We start from the raw sequence: 22,393 nt of genomic DNA, 5'->3' as shown, positions 1-22,393 counted from the left end.
TACTTAAGTACAACTAGAAAAAAACAAATAAATATTTAAAAGGTCATATTGGCAAACAAGGTGCAATGAGCAATCACACTACTGAAAGCTGGGTTAATAAAACCTAGAGCAATGAAAACACTGAGATAAGCTGAGTATATGCCTAAGTGTTAGAGAGTTCGCTTAGCAGGCCTGAAGATCTACCTATATAAACATAGTATGCACGCCATATGCATATAAACATACCACAGTACAACACCACACCACACACAGACACACACACACAGAGAGAGAGAGAGAGAGAGAGAGAGAGAGACAGACAGAGAGACAGAGACAGAGAGAGACAGAGAGAGAAATCACACTCTCCACACACAAACGTGCACACACACCACAACATCCTCACATGTACACACACCCATCTGTATCAATACAAAGAAACACAAAAACAAATAATTCAAATTTGCAACAGAATTTGTGCTCTCAGGAAAACAATGAAGATTTTACATCTATGTACAGGAAGACACAAAAGAGTGAAAGAGAAAGAATAACCTAAAAATATATATTTTTAATGGAATACTTTCCAAAATTCACAAAATGTATGAACTTTTACTTGGGTCTCAACAGACAGTCCCCAAGTATAAAACAAGCACACACAGTCACACTGGCACAGGAGGAAGGAGAATGGTAAAGACTAGATGTAAAGAGAAAGGAGGAGAGGAAGAGAAGGGAGAGACAAGGAGAATTCAAACTAAGACACTGAACTACAATGGAATCCAAAGTGGAAAAGAAATAGAAGAGATGGCACAGAGACAATAAATCAGTGGAAGTTAGAAGTCTTTGTTGCAACTGTTGGTCTCTACCAACACCCAGCCTTCTGATGTCTCCTGCTGTTATCTATATTAGTATCATTTTCTCAGTGTATTATATTGAAAATGCAAGCACCCTCTCATTACCCGTGTGTGACAAATCCTCCAGTGCCTAGAACTGCTGGTAGTATCAATCCTTGTATCTGTAGTGTTCCATGCTCTATAAAAGGAACATATATTTCACAGGGAATTCTACTCTGTTTTCTCTCTTATGCTGAGATAATCTGTCTGCTTTACACTTTTCACAGAGGTACAGACAGAACCCACCCACACACACACACATACACACACACTTCATTCTTTCTGTAAGAAAAGGAACTGGTCACAATTAAATTTAGACACTATAAAATACTATTTCATCTCCTCATCAGAAATCCTTAATAAGAACAAACAGTTCACAAGAATCTTTCTTAATTACTCCTATGGACATTTGAAATTTGGCATTACCTGATGTTCAGTCTTTGAACACATTTACTGAAGTTTGCTTGTTTTCTGTATTCCTTTTCAGGACAAGCAAAAAGAAAACTTCTCAGCAATCAGAAAATACAAGGTTAGATTTCCCCCCCATTTGATAAACTCAGAGAGGTCAGAGCATCCGGAGTGCAATGAACAATACTCCAGCTGGGAAAGCATCTTGTGATCGATCATCTGTCTCCCCTATGATCCATTTGTGTACTTGGATGATATTTTTCTTAGAAATTGAGTTTTCTATAGTTTCTGGCCCTTTAACTTCTAGTTTGTAAAATTGACTGAACTCTCATTCATGCTTCAACTCAGTATATTTCCAAAATCTGCACTTGCTCCTTGGGGGTATTCATTGGATCCAGCATCCATGTCTCTCACCTCCACGAAGAGGTTGAGGATGCAAGTAAAAGCCAAACAGAAGCTCACTGTATGTGTATGCCATTTAATGAAAAGCTGAACACTCAACTTTGTAAGAAAACAACATCAAAAAACATGCCCAGGCTGCTAAACTCCAATTAAGAAAAAAATCTATCCAACTGCTGAGAAGGAAAAATAAATTTGTCTAATTGCCCTACTTGGAAATCTAAAGTTACATTGCATGGTGTGCACTTGATTAATATAGAAGACAAGCTATGTTTATGGAGCCAGCAAACAGCTTCTCCATGTTCCTGCCTCATGGTTCCTGCACTGAGTTCCTGCTCTAATTTCCTTCAGGATGGGCTGTGACTGTGAAGGGTAAGCTAAAATAAACTCCTCTGTCACAACTTTATTTTTTAATGTAATTTATTACAGGAACACATATGTAGCTAGAATACTAATAAAAAGCTAGTGTTATATGTATTTTTGTCTTCTTTTCTGTATATGATCATTTTTGTCTTGTCTAAGTTTGTCGGCTAACCTTGTATGTTTTCTAAGTCTCTTTTAGTTTATTTCTGCTTTGATATTCATTATGCCAATCCTCGTGATAATTTGGGTTTGCTTTAACCTTTCTGTCCTAAATCCCTGAGGCTCATTGTTAGGTTAACTATCTGAAATCAATCCAGGTGTTGATACGGATGCTTATCAATTAAGTGCTTCTTTGCTATACCCATATTGTATCCCTAGGATTTGATATTGTGTGTTTTCTTGTTATTTGGTGTGAAAATATTTAATTTGTTTCTTTAATACCATTTCAATTGCATTAATTTTCTTCTCCAAGTATTTTTACAGTAGTTACATAGTATGCTAATTTACTTAGCTCCCTGTTGTATTCTATTGAATTCAGTGATGGTTCTTCACCATCCTCTTAAATTTTTCATTGATTCCTGTTATTCTTCTTCCCTCTGTGATCTCTCAGAGAAAATTACTGGATATGGCAGTATTGGTCTTTGATAGTTTCTTCTGCTGAATCAATTGTGGTGGTTTGATGTGCCTGGTGAAGTTGTCAGAGAACCCATGGGAATTTAGTTACTCTACTAGACCAGGCAGAATGGTGCACACCCAGTGAACATGGAGAGCTGTTTTTTGGTTTCTTGGCAAAGTGAGTGAAATCATCAGGAGAATGGAGGATGGGATCACTCCCTCCACAGTGACTTTAAGATAGGGTGTGGCTAGCATATGCTAGGCTCAAATTAATCATAGGCAAGGGTTTGCCAGACACAACCATGACAATGGGAGGCATCAGGACTGAGCTATTTTTTCCCCAGGGACATAGACTTTTATGTAAAGAAATCCAGGGATAATTTATCATTAGACAAAGAGTTAAATTTCTCAGCTGAGTTAGGAGGAGCACATGCTTGAAGCCAAGCGATAGAATAGTGATACCACATTTCAAAGAGAAAGAACAGCCATCCCTGCTTAGCGGTGTGACCTTGGATATTATACTTTGCTTTTTTCAGTGAAATTCATTCATCTGTGAAATTCAGGTTATGTAAGGCATTGATCACATAGAGGTGGCTTCCTGAGCAAATAGCTCTGACATGGAAAGTGCTCAACTGAGAGTCAGTATTCTCTAAGTTGCAATTATCTTTTGATTTAAACTGAGGTCTCTTACTTTTAAAGTTATAGCTAAAACATAAATTTGAAATCACATGAAATGCGTGTGACCAAATCAAAAAATATCTGAAAAATGAATAGAAACTTTTATATTTTCCTGTGGGATGGCAGAGCAATCATCAGAAAAGAGTTCAGTGACATTACATCCATGCAAGAATATTGATATCTGTAGTAACTGCAACACAGACATGAATTTATTATTGCCTTGTCACTCTGTTCTTCATAGCTTGGATTTTGACCTTTTAGGTCATTCAAATTATCTACTTTCAATTATCTGCACAATTCAGAAAGATTATAAGGATGGATTGTAAAAGATAATAGGATGGGCAGTTAATGAGAAATGTTTAGAAGAATCATCGAACTCTTAGATGAGAAATAGCTCATGAGTTACATGATATACAGAAGTATTACACACACACACATACACACACATACACACACACAAATAGTTTTCTAGGACAGCAAATGTGGGAAGGAATAAAAGAATCAGATTTATTACAAGATTTGACTCTTATATGAGTAGAAAAATCATGAATCTTCAACTTCTATAGAGTGCATCAGCCATGTTTCATTGTAAGTCTACTTGACTTCTGGTAAAATCAGGTCTTCTATGTCCATGAAGGTCCATAATTCTTTTTAGTTAGCTATGAAATGTATAAATACATTTCTGAATGGGTCATTAGAAATGTGACTCTGATGATCACATCTTCCACATGTTTGTTACTCATATTTCTTCACTTTTGTTTCTTAGCTTTTCAGAATTATGGTCAGATTGATATTTATAGAATTCTTTCATTGTTCTCACATACTGAATTTTTTGGTTGGATTCTTAATCTTAAGATATATGATTGCCAAATTTTGGCGATAACTTGATCAACTTGAAGATTTTAGGTTCTGTTGATATTCTCTGGTTTTTAATGTGTGACTTTACCAACTACACTTACATTTCAATATTTTTGAAAATAATTTTGTTCTGTCTTCATAACAATTTTGTTATCCTTTACTTATTCATTTTATTCATGACTTCCTCTGCATTGTGTATTTCTTACAGTCCCATATTATTGTATATTAGCTTATTTGCATCTTTCCCATCACATTTTTATAAGATTAAAAATAATGGATATTTCAGGTTTTATGAGTCAAGAGATGTTTGTTTTGTAAATTTTCACAGTGTCTCTTCAGACAGTATTAGCAATTTATTTAGTTTAGACCAAACTTTGAACTCAATTTTAGGCTTCTTCATTCAAGGATGTTATGTTATTTTTGTGCTATTATCTCATAAATTTACCACAACTGATGATGGAGTTCCTAGAATATATTTTGTTTCACTAGATAATTTTTTCATCACTGTAATTTTCTGGAGCACTTGGCTTCCACTCAGTTCTCTGTTCCCAGAGTCTGCTGTCAGAATTCCAGCACATCAGCATATGAACAATACCCCTGCATATTATTCGTCTCTTTTTAGTTGTTTAAAAAATAAAACCTGATCCCTTAAGTGTATTGTCAGAACTCTAGCATTGTGCACAGGAATTCTGCACACAAAGAGGTAATGAATTCCTCTTAATAAAGAAATGAACAGCCTTCTATACACTAGAATTTGTGAAGGGTTCAGTTTTCAGAGATCCTTGCTCTCTGAACACAGTGTTTTCAAGGTCACCACAGCAAATACATATTCACCACCAAATACATACTCACATGCACACACAGACATAAACATACACACACTCAGAGACACAGACACACAAATGCTCAGACATATAGACAGATACACTCACACATGCACATAAAAATAAACATATAAAGTTACACAAAGACACTGTCACAGACTGTCAGATACACACAGTCAAAGACACATACACAGTTATATACACTTAAGTACATCTAGACACACACAAATTTACACACAGATGCCAACAAGTGTAGTCTGGTACACATAAACATGCACATATAAACACACTTATACAATACCTACACATGAAGACACAGATAAACTTAAATAGAGACAGATATATTCATATATAACACACATATGCACACATACACACATATACCTATACAGACAGACAGTCAGAAACATATATTACAGACACACACACTCACAGTCATGCAAGCATACACACAGGGATGGAGATAGTAATCTAAGAAGTAGAAGAGTTCCCCGCTGCAATTGCACCCCTGAATTGGCTGTAAACGTGTGTCCAGGGTTTTCTAAAAGTATTGGAACAAAGGTCACATTCTGCCAGCATTTTACCAGGAAAGAAGCAGGAACTCAAGAGTAACACACTTGCGGGTTCCATCAGTTTGTGCTCTGCCGTAAGATCGTTGGGTTCAAGAGGTGAGTTTGTCTTTTTTATCCACACAGTAGCATTTTCTCATGGTGATGAACTGTGTGAGATCACTTACTTTTCAGGAGAAAACATTGTTTAGGTTTCAATATCAACTCAGCCTGTGGAGAAAATCCCAGAGAAGACTTTTCTCTCTGTTTCAGTTTCAGAACCACCCCCATCTGGACTATAATGGCTACATTACTTTGGTTAAGAGTAAGTTTTATCTCTGGTATTTGTTGTTTTACACACATACACACATATACACACCACCACCACTACCACCATGTGTGTGTGTGTGTGTGTGTGTGTGTGTGTCCCAGTATATATATATATATACATGTACACATATATATATGCACATACACACACACATATATATACATATACACACATATATGCACATATCTGCATATATACATATATATATACACATGTATACACGCATATATATGTATATATATGTGTGTGTATATATGCAAATATATATGTGTGGTGTGTATATATGCAAATATATGTGTATATCTCCTGAGTCTCTCTATACCAAACTTCCTGGAAGTACAAAAACATATAAGCAATGTTGATTTGTTTATGTAATTTTCATTTTTAAATGTATTATTTTAAATCATAAATGCATGTGTGTATCTGTCGGTGTGTGCACATGAATCAGTGTCAGGTAAATCAGAAGAGGCAGTGCATTGGCTTTAGAGTCACAGGCGGGTGTGAACTGCACTATGTGTGTGGGAACTCAAGCATCAGAAGAGCAGCCCTCAACCTGTGGGTCAGGACCCCCTTGGAAGAGGGAGAAGAACCCTTTCACAGGGATCACTTAAGGCAACTGGAAAACACAGGTATTTACACTGCAATTCATAACAGTAGTAATACAGTTATGAAGTAGCAATGAGAATAATTTTATGTTTGTGGGTCACAACCTGAGGAACATCATTAAAGGGTCACAGCACTAGGAAGATTAAGAGCCACTGTGTCAATAGGAGGAATCAGCATTCTTTTTTTTTTAATTAGATATTTTCTTTATTTACATGTTATATGATTTCTCCTTTCCCAGGTTCCCCTCCAAAACAAACAAACAAACAAATAAAAACATGAACAAAACCCCTGTTGCCTCTCCCCTCCCCATGCTTGCCATCCTACCCTCTCCCATTTATTGGCCCTGGCATTTCTCTACACTGAGGCACAGAATCTTCACGGGACAAGGGCCTCTCCTCCCATTGGTGATCGACCTTGCAATCCTCTACAATACACATGCTGCCGGAACAATCAGTCCCACCATGTATAGTCCTTGGTTGGTGGTTGAGTCCCTTGGAGCTCTGAGGGTACTAGTTAGTTCATATTGTTGTTTGTCCTAAGGGGTTGCAAACCCTTCAGCTCCTTGGGTCCTTTCTCTAACTCCTTAATTGGGGACCCTGTACTCAGTTCAATGGATGGCTGTGAGCCTCTACATCTGTATTAGTCAGGTACTGTCAGAACCTCTCAGGAGATAGCTATATTTAAGCTGGCTTGTCCTACTTTCAGTCTCTGCTCCGTAGTTAATCTCTGCAACTCCTTCCATGGGTATTTTGTTCCCCCTTTTAAGAAGGAATTAAATGTCCACCTTTTGGTCTTCCTTCTTCTTGAGTTTCTTGTGATTTGTGGGTTGTTCTTCCTGTATTCTTAAAGGTTGAGCCCCTGCTCTGGGACCTTACTTATTTTCAATACTATAAATACAGCATCTTTTCTTATAATTCTTTTTTATTTCCTAAGAATAAAATTTCTAAATATGTACTTATGAAGTTGACCATAAGGAAAGAGTTTACTTAGCTAATTAAAGAATGACATCTAAAATCATGGTCGTCATGCTGTTGAGTGGAGAATTCTTGTTGAGCTCTCACAAACCTGACCATAATCAAAGCATTTCTTTTGCAAATATTTCACTTTAATTACAGTTTGAAGAATGAAGAAGTGAAGGAAAAGAAGACTCAGGCAGGGGTAAGGATGAGAATGGAAAGGCTTGTGGGTGCCATCTGGACCAGTGGTGACAGCAACTGTTGCATTTACTTCAGAGAAACCAGAGAACTTCAGAGTTAAATCCTGTAATGACTGCCCTATAAACATCCTATTAATGGCTTTTCTTGAAGAGTAATCACTTCTACTTAAATGAGTTTAATTTTCTAATTTAACAACTTCACATAAAACCAACTAATAAATTTAAGAGCTCAGTGTTTGGTTCAGTTTTAAGCAGAAATACTTTCACAAATTTACTTGATTATACTCCTGTTAATCTAATAATATTAATAGAAAATAAGCAAGTTGTGTAGCATATATTAAGAAGCCCATAATATTAAATATCATTCTTCTTTCACATAAAAAGTAGTTGCTTTAATACATTCACTTGAGAAATGCAATGTACTGCAGACTATAATATGGGCAGAATTTAGTGTTAGTGAAGTGGGCACTGCAGGTGAACAGAATAACTTGGATATATTTAAAAATTCATCTGGGCATTTTCACAAATAGCTCATGGGAACTTTTCCTCCTGGACTTATTAATTTATGTCATATAGATTTTTTGATTGTTTGTCATGTCACTTGTAACTGAGAAGATTATAGCTGATAGGCTGTGTACATCATGCAATTTTGCCATCATTCAGAGGTATAGAATTTGAAATACTATGTAAATTGTCATCACAACCTTCATGGGTTGAAAGCAGGTAGTTTCTTGGTGCATAAGAGACTTTTCATTGGATCTTGCTATTGGTTTTACATTTATTCAGCATTTTTGTATGACTATCTCCTTTTCTCAAAAGTCTATGAGGCAATTCAAAAGTGTATTTGTAGTGGTTAGAGGTTCACAAGTACTAGCTCACAATAGCTCTCACCAAAGTCAGGTTAAGCCAGCTCCCTACCTGTAGCAGAACTTTTGAGTACTCTGTGGGTTTTTTTTTTCTTTTGCTCTTTCAAGCTCCTAACAGTAGTCAGGAGATGGAAAAAAAAGGGATAAAGGATAAAGGAACTTGCTATTATCATTAGACTACTTCCTGCTGATTAGGGGCTTGAGTTCATTGGTGAAAGTTTGTTCTTCACTGATAGGATATCTAACACATTCTTCTTCTTGCTTCTTCTTTGCACACTACTACTTAACAACCACAACCAATAGCTATCAACAGCAATCCAACAACACCCTCCCCCCAGGAGCCCTAGCATAACCTCTGGAGTCCTACAATTCCAATAGTAATATACTCACACAAACTATCTTCATTTGCCAAAATCACACCACATCTATAGCATGAGGCAAATCATAGTCAGCTGCGAGGGGCAAACTAAAGCAGCCTCACATCATACACCTAGGTTTAAAATAAAGACATATTCTTAAAATATTTCTGTTTTTTTTTTAAAGAAATCAAAATTCTCATAACACCTATAGCATGCACCAGTTCTTTCACTGTTGTCTGTAGTTCAGGGTGGTGGGTTAAAATTCATCAGTGACCTATGAGGGCTTTGCTTTAGATAGTCAAGAATATAACTTGCTGGGACAGACAAGCGGACCAAGAATAGACTTCAGACTACCACTAAGCTCACAGGTAGGTTTAAGAAGAGATGTCTTAAAGCAAGTGACAATCATGTATGAATGTACCTCTATAATTGTCAAGAACATCAGAACGTTACACTAAAATGAAAAGAAAAAGAAACCTGCAACAGACATTACAGATCCACAGATGTAGGCATAAAACTCAAGCTGTGACCTAAATTTAAAATGACTTAAACTTGAGTAATCTGAATCTAGGTCATAGGGGAACTGGACAAGAAAGGTTTGGGAAGATTATATGGACAGGCAGTTCTCTAGGAACTGGTTGATAGATGTTGCTTATTTTACTTTAATTAAGGTCAGTTTTAGGTTTTTCATTTTTAATTAGAAAGATTTTTTTCTATGTTTTTATTTGCTGTGATTTTCTCTGCTAGTATGGGCATAACATGAAGAGCAATCTCTACTCTCAGTCTTCACAAAGAGTCTGTCTAGCCTAACAATCATGATAGTCAACCCATTTTCTTTCTCATTAGTCTTGTTCATCATATGGTGTGTCATCTGTTTAGGTCTCATCAAGCTTCTCAGAAATTCAAGAGAACAGCACTTTTTTACTTTGTCAGCCTCTAGGACACATGGACCATTATATGCTCCTTTATCTAGGGAAAAGGAGGTTTCTGGAAAGTTTTACTCATTTGTTCTCACTGAGCTCCGTGATTGAGCTGAATGAAGCTAGCTCTGTCATCTTCAATCTCATTGAACTCCATAGTAATAATGTCTGCTTGGGCTCCAAGACAGGGTAGACAGTCATGTTTTTGAGTTGTTAAGTAAACCATGATGTCCCTTCTCTATTCATGAATATGTTTTAAGAACATATTTTTTTTCATTTATTCAACATTGTTTCATAGTGTTCTTGGATATTATATACTGATTATATGCTTGTCAAAAGTACTTTTAATTTTAGTAGCCCTAATGTGTACTAAAACAATAATGCTCGTGTGTGTGTGTGCATGTGTGTGAGAGAGATATCTATGAATGATAGATCTATTATCACTTATATATCTTTTCCTCAATATTATATTTCAAATCATGTAAGAGGATCATTGCCATTCAACCATGCTGTTTTTATTTCCTATATTATATTCCAAGCACCATTGGAAGGCTAAAGACACAGGTTCTCCCCCCACACAAACACACACAGGTTACTGTGGACTTGGGTTTGGTTTTGATCAAAGAATAAAACATTTAATTTTTAAGAACAGATTGGTAAATGTTTAACCACAATTATATATGAAAATGATTTTGTTGCTTAAATTATACATTTATTAGCAGATTTAAGGCACATTTCTTAAGTATAATCCTGCATTTCTTTCCAATGATCCTTCTACAGTGATTGAGGTTGGCTAATTAACTAATTAAACGAAGATTTGAATCTCTTCTCAGATCCAAGAACAAGGTGATTTCATCTCAGATTTTCTGGTAATAGATTTTCTGGTAATGGTGTTATACATTACAGAGTTTATTTAGATGGAATTGTTAGTTGTGAGTCAATCAACTCTGTTTACAAGAGTACTGGGATATATATTTCCTCTATTAAGACAAAAGGAAATCCCAGCAAGTGAGAAACCTGGAGGCTTGATGGTGTTTTAGGGATTTGAGTCTTATCTCACCCTACTCAGACTTGTTGAGTCTAATTAAAAAAGGAAAGGCTCCAGGAGATATTTGAAACAAACGGTTTTGCTACCTGAGACATTACAGAAACACACAATTAAGGGTTCTAGGTAGACTGTTTAATTTGTTTAAATACTACTTTTAAATTAATACCCTTGAGATACTGGATAATTTTCTTGTGATTATATAGTAAATTAATGTCACAATTATTGTCTAGGTGTGTTAATACCCATGACTTTGTGTGTTGTAAATTTTTATTTGTAAGTCCATTGATTTATAAAGATTTCTAATTAATATTTTATATATTCTTATTAAATAACATGTTAAATTGCATGCCATTTTAACAGAGGATTTGCCACTGTGTTTAGTATAATATTTAATTGCCTTCCATATCCAAAGATATGATTTAAGACTAAGTTACATTCAATAACTTAATCAAAGAGACCACGGTCTGCTCTGATGTAATTTGTTTTGTCCCCAGTAAATAAAGTCCCCAATAAAGCCCAATGCATTACAATGAGTTAGAATTTATTTCCCAACTCTGTCATATCCTAGTTGTGGATAACATAATGATAGTTTTCACAATTAAATTTCTTATATCAATTTGAAATCATTTGTTACTAAGTGCATCTCTTAACTATATGAATTGTGTGTTTAGGGAATATAATTTATTATTCTTTTTTTTTTATTTTAGATATTTTATTTACATGCGAATTTCTCCATTCCCAGTTTCCCCTCCAAAAAACAAGGAAACAAACAAAAACAACAAAAACAAACCCCTGTTGCCTCCCCCTTCCCCATGCCTGCCACCCCGCCCTCTCCCACTTTCTGGCCCTGGCATTCCCCTACACTGGGGCTCAGAACCTTCACAGGGCCGAGGTCCTCTCCTCCTATTGATGATCGATTTTGCAATCCTCTACTATACACATGCTGCCTGAACAATCAGACCCCTCCATGTGCAGTCCTTGGTTGGTGGTTGAGACCCTGGGAGCTCCGAGGGTACTAGTTAGTTCATATTGTTGTTCCTCCTAAGGGGCTGCAAACCCCTCAGCTCCATTGGTCCTTTCTCTAATTCCTTCACTGGGGACCCTGTACTCAGTTTGATGAATGACTGTGAGCCTCTACATCTGTGTTAGTCAGATACTGTCAGAGCCTCTCAGGAGATGGCTATATTTAGGCTGGCTTGCCCTTCCTTCAGTCTATGCTCCATAGTTAATCTCTGCAACTCCTTCTTTATGTCTTTATCTTTAGACATATTTTCTGATTCATGGTAAAGAACGTTTGCCCAACCCAACTAAAACATGACATGTGGTGCACCATAAATAATATTAATGTATGCCGTCATTACCAATATTCACAGCAAACCTGTAAGTTTGTGTCTACACCACTGTATTTTACAGATTAGTGCACTAAGCTGTGAAAGGGTTAAGTCAAGTTTCCAGGTTAGAACATGAGAAAGCTGAATTTGTTTTATTTAATATATTGAATCACCATATAATATTTTGTCACAGCACATTATGGATCTGAAATTTACCTAGAACAGCAGATTTTCTCATTAAGTATAGACTTCAGACTCAGGTCTGAGTCTTCATATCACTTGAATTATAGGTTCAATAACATACCTTGAGTAATTTCCAATGTGTATTTTTATTGGAGATAGAAGCACACAGCTCTGCTCATGCAGAGCTTCCACCCTGAAGGGTGCAGGAGCAACTTGATAGCAAACAATTTCAGAGCAGTTAAGAACTACTTTATTAAAGGTCTGATCTGGGAATAAAAAGATTAGTCTTAAAAAACAAAAGGACTTTATCCTGTCCTTCCAAGTACCTATTAAGAACATGGCTGACAAGTGACCTAGAATAAATAAAAGTAAGGAAAACAGGCGAGCCTAATGCCATTTTCTTTTATGAAGCTTGAATGTAATAGATACACAATGGAGGCATAATTCTTGCCTTTGTTTTAGGCATTACATGGAAGCTGCAGTCACCTTATTATACATATGGCTGTGAGCAACACAAATTTGGCAATACACCATCTCCATCTTCTGCCAATCACCTCCATTCTCCAGAAGTCAAGGAAGAACTCTTTTGTACCTAACCTACTTTCCCAGTCTCACGTGTTATGGTGGTCTGTTTGAAAAATCGCACATGCCAAATTTTAACTCCAAGTGGGAAATTTTCTACCTGTTTTGGATTCATTACCTTCATCTTTACATACCTTAAGTCCAAGGACTCTGACTGTTTGAAAAGCTGTTAAATAACTAAGAATTTCTAGTTTCCCCAGCACTTGGGAGGCAGAGGCAGGCGGATTTCTGAGTTCGAGGCCAGCCAGGTCTACAGAGTGAGTTACAGGACAGCCAGGGATATACAGAGAAACCCTGTCTCGAAAAACCAAAAAAAAAAAAAAAAAAAAAAAAATTTCTAGTTTGTATTACATTCAGAAAGTTGTAATTGTACATGTATGCTTGTAGACATGTATAAAATCACATGCTTATATTTGCAGTCTCCAAAATTCATCAAAGATATTAAAAGTTATGGTAGACAAAAATGTCAATGGAAAGTTTGCTGACTGCTTTTAGCCACATTCTTAATGTTCAGCTATTACATTAAACTTTTCGAGTCAGGGCTCTGTACAATTTTACAGATAAAACTAATTTGAAAAACTAAGTTCATGCAGATTCTAATGGGCAGAGATAATGCTGAGATGCAACCCGTCTTTCTCTAGACTTTATCTTTTTTTTTCAATCCAAAACAAATGTCTTTATTTATAAAGTTACGCTGTTTCAGGAGGCAAGAGAACTGCTATCAACTTGAGCCGACCAGGCCTACACAGGAAGTTCAAGACCAGCCTGAAAAAAAAAATCAAAGCTGTGTCTAGACTTTATCTTGAGCTTGTGCTCCCAAGCTCTTCCATAGCCCTTATCCTGGGTGAGCTTGAAAATTGTGGAAAATGGGAAAATCACACCTATGAAGATAGTCCTTATGGAAAGTCCTTTCTGTTTCAGAGGCTAAATTTGGAGTTTGTATGAATACAAAGTAACTTGTTCTTTTGGGTATCAATAATTAAGAGTGTGCCCATCATGACCTTGAGAATAGCAAACACTGTATTTTATTCTAATTGTGTTCAAACTGTCACCTGGTCCACTCTGCACCACTTTTGTGGCATCTCAACTGATGTTCACAACATGAACCAAAGAAAGGTGCACTGTCATCATGTTGTCTGACATTGAGAGAAAAAAAAAGAAAGTTTATGTGATAGCTAGTCATAGAGCAGACCTCTTATGGGAAAGTGTGCAGGTCCTGCCTGCCACACCTTAGACCACACTCTACAGTACTTGTACCATGATAGACTTTTACCTTGCTCTCACCTGCAAGACAAAAATGAATTGAGCATTTGGCTATGCTAATTGCTGACAATTATTTCTGCACACTGTAGTGGAAGCTATTGTTAAAAGTCAAATACTTTTGACTTTTGATCAGAAACGTACTTGAGAATGTTTAACAGAGCTGTTTTCCTCATTTCTTTAGTTAACCACATTAAATTAATCACTAGCAATTCACCATGTGTACAGGCACTTTAAAGCCCTGATCTTCATAAATCCTTCAATGGTTTCCATTTCTTAGAGAGCTATCAGTTATATCTTATTGCATATATCACAAAATCACTGTTGCACAGTGATCTCATAATTAAAATTTGCACTATAACTTTTTCTAAAAAAAATTAAGCTGCCGGGTGGTGGTGGCACACCCCTTTAATCCCAGCACTTGGGAGGCAGAGGCAGGTGGATTTCTGATTTCAAGGACAGCCTGGTCTACAGAGTGAGTTCCAGGACAGCCAGGGCTACACAGAGAAACCCTGTCTCGAAAAACAAAAAAACAAAAAAAACAAAAAAAAATTAAGCAAACTGCATAGTATTGTCATTAAAAAGGAACAAAAAAAAAAAACAGATAAATTTGAATACAGAACAGTGGAACAGAAAAGATCTTGGAAGAATGATTCCAACTTGTTTTTGACAAAGTACAAAGAGCACACACTGGAGAGTGCTAGAATTTCAGAATAGTGCTGGAAATTGTGCACACACATGCAGGATGTAAAATTAGAGTCCTACTTCTTACCACTTTAAAAATAGTTTCTAAAACACTTTTTAAATATTTAAACATAATACATGAAATAGGAAACCTATGGAGGGAAGCTTGTAGGAAATGTTAGAGGGCATTACACTCAAGCCCCTGCCCACATAGCACAAGCAACTGACTAGTGCAATTAAAGGAAAGCCCATCAGGGTGACAAGACAACATAGAGAATGGGAGAAAACATTTTCCAACTCTGCATCTTACGAGGAACTGATATCTAGGTTATACACATAATTGTAATACAAGAACACAATAGAAAAATAAATTATCTATTTTAAACTGACAAGTAATGTTAACTGATATATCTCTAAAGACCTGGAGGAAAAGAAAGACAGGGGCAATGTAGGCTAATAAAAGGGAGGAAAAGAGAATAAATAGATAAGTGGCATATGGAAAACTTCAACATCATTAATATTCAAAAAAATCAAATAAAAATCAAAACGAGTAAGTAAATTCTTTTGGAAGGAATGAATATTATAAAATGTACTAATAATGATAAGTACTCTAGAGAGTGTGAGTACAGGGGCCCTGTACTTCTGGGATGGAAAGACATACTAAGATAACCATCAGCAGGGTATAAGCAGCTCATGATGTTTGAAGATTTCACTAACTTTATTTCTGTTGCTGTGAAAACATTCTGACTGGAAGCAACTGAGCATGGAAAGGTTTTGTCTTACAATTCAAGGGTACATTCCAGCATTTAGGTGATGTCAAAGGTAAGAACTTAAGTGGCTAGTCACATCACATCCACATTTAAGAGCAGAGAGAAAGGAATGGATCCTTGATGACCAATTTCTTTCTACTCATGCATATAGCTTCCTTTTTCTTATGCAGTTCTAGGCCCACTCTATGAGAAGGTCCCTTCAACATTAATGCACAGGGGGTCAATGAACAGTCAAGACAATATCCCAGAGACATGGGCACAGTTAAACTAGATCTGATACCTCCTTATTCAGACTTAATCCCAGAAGATTCTTGGTTTTTCCAAGTTAAAGATAAAACCAAGTCAGAGATGAAAACATTTGGGACACAATTGGGAATTCATGAGACCTGACACACTGAGAGATAAGATCTAGGTGACACCTTAAGAGGAAAGACATCAGAAGACACACACACACATATTCTCATAATCTTCCATGTTTTGTTATTTACCACATTTAATGTGACCACCCCAACCTGAGCCAAAACTCTGAGCAACAATAAGCTTGTTCTCTATATAACTTAATTCAATATTTTGTTATTAGCTAATAGAAAGGACCACAACATTGTTTTCAATCCAATGTAAAGGTTTTTCATTATCAAAGGGCTTGTCAAGAAAATAAAATGAAAACTGGTTACAGAATTCAGTTGTAGAATGCTTGCATCACATGTGTGATACACAGGAAGGAAGAAGAGAAAAAAGTATAGGATAGGAGAAAGTTGTTATAAAGTTATCTAAAAATTTTTGCATGTAAAATATTTAAAAGTTTCAGATGATGCCTGACATTGTCTGATTAACTCAAGGAAGCACGAGGAAAGAGGCTCATATACCTCAGCAGGGACAGCAAGGGAAATGATGCCCTGTCCTCAATATTTATATTAGCTTCTCACAATATGCTCATCCAACCACTATTTGCTTTGAAATATATGTTTGCAAGTATCATTGTAAAGGGTACTGTCACTCTAACTTCTTTCTCATCCCATTCTTCACCTGTGTAGGAGAGGGTTACTGATTTCTCTAAGTTAATTTTGTATCCAGCCACACTACTAAACATGTTTACCACTTGTAGGGGTTCTCTGGTTGAATTTTTGGGGTCAGTTATATATAAAATCATATCATCTGTGAATAGTGATACTTTGGCTTCTTCCTTTCCAGTATGTATCCACTTAATCTCCTTTAGTTGTCTAATTGCCCTAGCTAGAACTTCAAGTAATACATTAAAGAGATATGGGAAAAGTGGACAGCCTTGTCTTGTCCCTGATTTTTGGGGAAATGCTTTAGGTTTCTCTCCATTTAATATGACATTGGCTTGCTATATATTGCCTTTACTGTGTTTAGGTATGTTTCTTGTATCCCTGCTTTCTCCAAGTCTTTTAACATGAAGGGGTATTGGATTTTGTCCAATACTTTTTCAACATTTAGTGAGATGATAATGTGTTAGTTTTTTCTTTTAGTTTGTTTATATGGTGGATTAAGTTGATGGGTTTTCTTATATTGAACCACTCCTGTATGCCTGAAATGAGGCTTACTTGATCATGGCAGATGATGTCTTCGATGAATTATTGGATTCATTTTATGAGTATCTTATTGAAAAATTTTGCATCAATGTTTATGAAGGAAATTGGTCTGAAATTCTCTTTCTTTCTTGAGTCTTTATGTGTTTTAGGTACCAGGGTGACTCTGGCCTCATATAATGAGTTTTCCAGGGTTCTTTCTATTTCTATTTTGTGAAATCACTGAAGAGTATTGGCATTAGCTCCTCTTTGAATGTCTGGTAGAATTCTACACTAACAGTATCTGGCACAGGACTTTTTTTGGTTGGGAGACTTTCAATGATTACTTATATTTCCTTAGGGTTTATAATACTATTGAGCTAGTTTTCCTCATCGTGATTGAGCTTTAGTAATTGATATCTGTATAGAAAATCATCCATTTCATTTAGAGTACCCTATTTTGTGGAATATAGGCTTTTGAAGTAAGACCTAATGATTATTTGAATTTCCTCAGTGTCCATTGTTATGTCTCCCTTTTCATGTCTGATTTTGTTAATTTGGATATTGTCTCTCTGCCCTTTAGTTAGTTTGGCTAAGGATTTCTCTATGTTGTTGATATTCTCAAAGAACAAGTTCTTTATTTCATTGATTCTTCATATTGTTCTTTTTGTTTCTAATTGATTGATTGCAGGCTTGAAGTTGATTATTTCCTACAGTCTACCATTCCTGTGTATGTTTGCTTCTTTCTGTTACAACATTCAGGTGTGCTTTAAAATTGTTAGTATGAGAACAACCCAAATTTTTTATGAAGGCACTTAGTGGTATAAACTTTCCTCTTGACACTGCTTTCATAGTGTTCCATAAGTTTTAGTATAATGTGCCCTCATTTTCACTGTTTTCTAGAAAATCTTTAATTTATTTCTTTAGTTCTTCCTGAATCCAATGATCATTGAGTAATAAGTTGGTGTTTGTGTTATTGTTGAAGCCTAGTTTTAATCAATAGTATTCTAATAAATACAGCCTTCTTGTATCTGTAAAAGTTTGTTTTGTGACCAATTATATGGTCAATTTTGGAAGAGTTTCCATGAAGTGTGAAGAAAATGTTGTATTCTTTTATGTTTAGGTAAAATGTCCTATAGATACATATTAGGTCCATTTGGATAATAAGCATGTAATTTTTGTACTTGTGAATTGAATCCATTGATGTTGAGAGATATTAATGACCAACTTCCTGTTATTTTTATATTTGTAGTGGTTTAATGTGTGTGTGTCTTTGTGTGTGTGTGTGTGTGTGTGTGTGTGTGTGCATGCACACATGCACATACTTCTATTGGTTTCAATGGTGTGAAGTTATTTATTGCGTGTGTTTTCTTCAGTATAGTTAGCCTCATTGGGTTGGAGTTTTCCTTTTATTATCCTCTGTAGAGCTAGATTAATGGAGAGATATTGCTTGAATTTGGTTTTGCCATGGAATATCTTGGTTTATCCATCTATACTGATGGAAATTTTTGCTGGGTATACTAGTCTGGGCTGGTTTCTGTGGTCTTCTAGGAACTACAAGGTATCTGTCTGGGCCCTCTGGCTTTTAGATTCTCTGTCAAGATATCAGGTGTAATTTTGTTAGGTCTGCCTTTATATATTACTTGGCCTTTTCCTCTGCAGCTTTTAATATTCTTCTTAAGAGCAGATTTTAACAAATCAGACGTGGTGACTCACTCCTGCAACTCTAGCACTCAGAAAGTCATAACAGGAAGATTACTATGAGCAAACAGCCAGTGTGGTCAGTAAAATGAGAACCAGCCTGCCAGATCTGGAGCGTAGGATAAGGTACCAAGTTCAAGTGCATGAAATACTTTGTGTGTGTGCAAATTTGTGCATGTATGTTTGTGAATACATGTATGTGTATGCATGTGTATGTGCTTATATATATGTATGCATGTGCACATGTGTGTGTACTCCTGTGTGGCATACTACCACTAGGCATTGTATCACATCCTGTAGTCTTTATATTTCTTAAGCTCTTCTTTATCATACAGAAAATCCCAGCTGATCACATTGATTCTTAACTGTTGAGAGGTAAACTGAGGCATCATTCTGTTTCACATATAACTTTTTTGGGAACAGTGCAGAGTATACCAAGGAACTGTCATGTGCTTTATATATACTTCATTGTGTTTCTGACAGCCTTACTTTGGGGAATGTCTCTCTTGAGAGCCTACCTTCTGGCCAGTAAATACACTTTATAAATAGTGTATTTTTCTCCCATTCATCCTTCTCCTATAGTTTCTGCACTTGGTTATGCCTACATTCTTATAATGATGGCTAATGATGCTCTGATATACTCACAGATCCGGGTCTTATCAAGTCATCAGCAGAGTGACTTCCACTGTCACAGATGAGAACTAATGCAGACCCAAAGCCAGACATAGAGTCTTAATTGGAAATTTCCATCAAATTACTCTCTTTAGCACACAGGAAATCTCATGAAAGAGGAGGGAGAAAGATTATAAGAGTTAAGGGGGATGAAGGACAACAGGAGAACAGGGCCCTTTAAATTAACTAAGCAAGATGCATAAGAACTCATAGAGACTGAAACAGCAAGTACATGTCCTCCATGAGTCTGTATCATGTCCTCTGCATATTGGCTTTGTATTTTTGTTGGATTCCTGATGATGAGAACCAGTGTATCTCTGACTCATTTGCTTGCTCTTGAGACTCTTTTCCCCCTGGTGGGTTGCAATGTTCAACTTCATTATGAAAATTTTTGCTTCACTGTGTTATATTTTATTTGCTTTGGTTTGGTTGTTATCACTTATGAGCCTGTTCTTTCTCATGAAAGACAGAAAGGGAGTAAATTTGGACTGGAAAGGAGGTGAGGAGGCGCTGTTGGGAAAAGAGCAAGGAAACTATAATCAAGGCATCTTTTCCCAATTTGTTGGTTGCTGTTTTGTCCTATTGACAGTGTCTTTTGCCTTACAGAAGCTTTGCAACTTTTTGAGGTCCCATTTGTCAATTCTTGATCTTAGAGCAGAAGCTATTGGCCTTCTCTTCAGGAAATTTTCCCCTGTGCCTATTTGCTCGAGGTTCTTCCCCACTTTCTCTTCTATTAGTTTCAATTCTGTTCCATTGAATCAATCTTCTATTTTGAAAAACTTAAAAAATAGAGTAAAAGAAAGAAATTAAGAAAAGAATGAGGACAAAAGATATTAAATTTTGGATGTTGACTGAAATTCTTTTGCTAACTTATTCTGTGTCTTTCTCTGTCAATGGTGTTTGTCCCAGCTTTAAAGCACTTCAAGCAGGAGTTAAATTTTTCCCTATCACGTGGCTTGAAAGAGAACAACAAAGAGTGAGACTGAATGCTTTTCTTGACATTTTTAACTATTGTATCAAGTTTGAAGAAGATGACTTTATAAGTTACTCTTTCTCTGAGATGAATGCTTTTCAAAATCATCATAGCCAATGAACCAGATTCTTACCCTCACTTATTGTCTGTGCCACTCTCCAAGCAGAACCATTATTCATTGAAACAGTTGATGAATGACTTCATGGATAGACCATCTTAATACATACACCATTTCTTAAATGAATGTAACCTTCTCCCTGTGAGCTGAGAATAATGGCAAACACTCAAGTCAAATAGCTTTGACCCTAACAGGAAATCTGTATCCAAAAATCATGCCTACAATTCACTTCTTGATGCAGCAGAACTGTCAACTCTCAGCTTAGCTAAGATGGAGGTAAAATCCTTTGGTGATATGAGGAACATTGACGTACAGCCTTATTACAATGAACTCCAATGTCTAAAAATTGTTATTATTTTGGGCTTGTACCACAATTAAAGCCAAGATTTTAAGCTCTACTAAAACCAAAACAAAGAAACAAAAAGACTTTATCTATTTATCTATTTATGTCCATTTTAAAAAATACTAATAGTGATGTGTTATTTTAAAATATATAGTTAATATGTTTGGAGTTATTTCAAATTTATATTGAGACAAATATATTTATTTTTAGTATTGCTACAGACAAACATGTACATAAGACTTCAATTGATTGTTGTCTTATGTCAAACAATTTTCTTAATATTCATTTTCATTATTACAATATTTTATAAATTTTAAAGAATATGACAAAATAAAAAAATGTTTTTCCCTATCTTAGGATAGGTTTTATTCAATTATTCTTTCATTCATTACCTTGACAGTGAATATTACATTGCACAAACTGTCCAAACATATCACAATGTAACAAAAGTCAACAAAGGCATAAGTTTTTATTCTGGCTTTATCAGTTGAACAGAGAGCCTATTGAGGATTGAAGAACTTGTTCAGTTCTGTCATGAAAGGCAGGGGAAAGGGAGCCAGCTGGGACCAGCTGTATAGGCCAACAACTTTAGGGCATGAGACCAACAATTAAAAATGACATCCTGCTGATCCTCTAATTCCACAAATACCAAGTATTGAGTGTTTACAGTGCTGCATGATCGTCCCAGTAATTACTGTGTCTCAGTAAAAAAATGTTACAAATATTTCATTTCTCACAGACATTGTGATAGTGATTGTAGATAATCTCACAACATACAGCTAAAATAATTTTTATATTATAAGTAGCTTCATAGAGTTCTGGAGCACAAGTAAGAATATTTTACAAGAACAAGGAGGTTGACTCAGGATGTAGCTTAAAGCTGCTAAGGAATTAACTATGCACATGCTTTACTTTAAAAATCTTCTTTAAAGATTAGTGTAGTAATCATCTTTATGACATCAGAACTTTTGAAATGTCATATATTTCACAAGTATTTAATAAGTACCTTCAACATATACAAAACATGACTCTTAGCCTTGTAGGTTATCAATGCAAAAATAATTGGATGTGAATCTTCAGTTGTACATTGTAAAAAGTCTGACATAATTTTAACTCAGGAAGAAATAATGGATACCCTACTATGGAGGAAATAGAATTTTCCATTTCTTTAGAAGTGAAAAGTGTCATGTGTCCCTACATTTCTGATTTTCATTTATCTAAGATATGGAAAAATGAGTCATATAAAAATTAAATACATATTTAAAATTTGGAGAAAGTATCAGTGGCTCTCACATAAGCAATTTATGTTCTCAGTCCTCACTCTTCCTCCCTGCCCTGGCTACCTGATCCTCTTCATTCACAATGTAACAAGTCTAACATCAACCCACTTCCAGCTATGCCT

The 22,393-nt window shown here is 35.8% G+C and overlaps 1 long non-coding RNA gene across 1 annotated transcript in view; it reads left to right on the top strand.

Moving 5' to 3' along the window:
• Positions 1 to 2,074, top strand: part of LOC116100532 — a 59,372-nt gene extending 57,298 nt beyond the window's left edge. The window contains exon 4 of the long non-coding RNA XR_004122614.1: positions 1,354 to 2,074. This is a non-coding gene — a long non-coding RNA (uncharacterized LOC116100532). The remainder of the gene's footprint in view (positions 1 to 1,353) is intronic.
• Positions 2,075 to 22,393: the final 20,319 nt, after the last annotated feature.

The sequence above is a fragment of the Mastomys coucha genome, unplaced genomic scaffold (genome assembly GCF_008632895.1).
Source record: "Mastomys coucha isolate ucsf_1 unplaced genomic scaffold, UCSF_Mcou_1 pScaffold21, whole genome shotgun sequence".
Classification (NCBI taxonomy): Eukaryota; Metazoa; Chordata; class Mammalia; order Rodentia; family Muridae; genus Mastomys; species Mastomys coucha.
The sequence above is the reverse complement of the archived record's forward strand: the minus strand, read 5'-3'. Positions and strand labels throughout refer to the sequence as shown.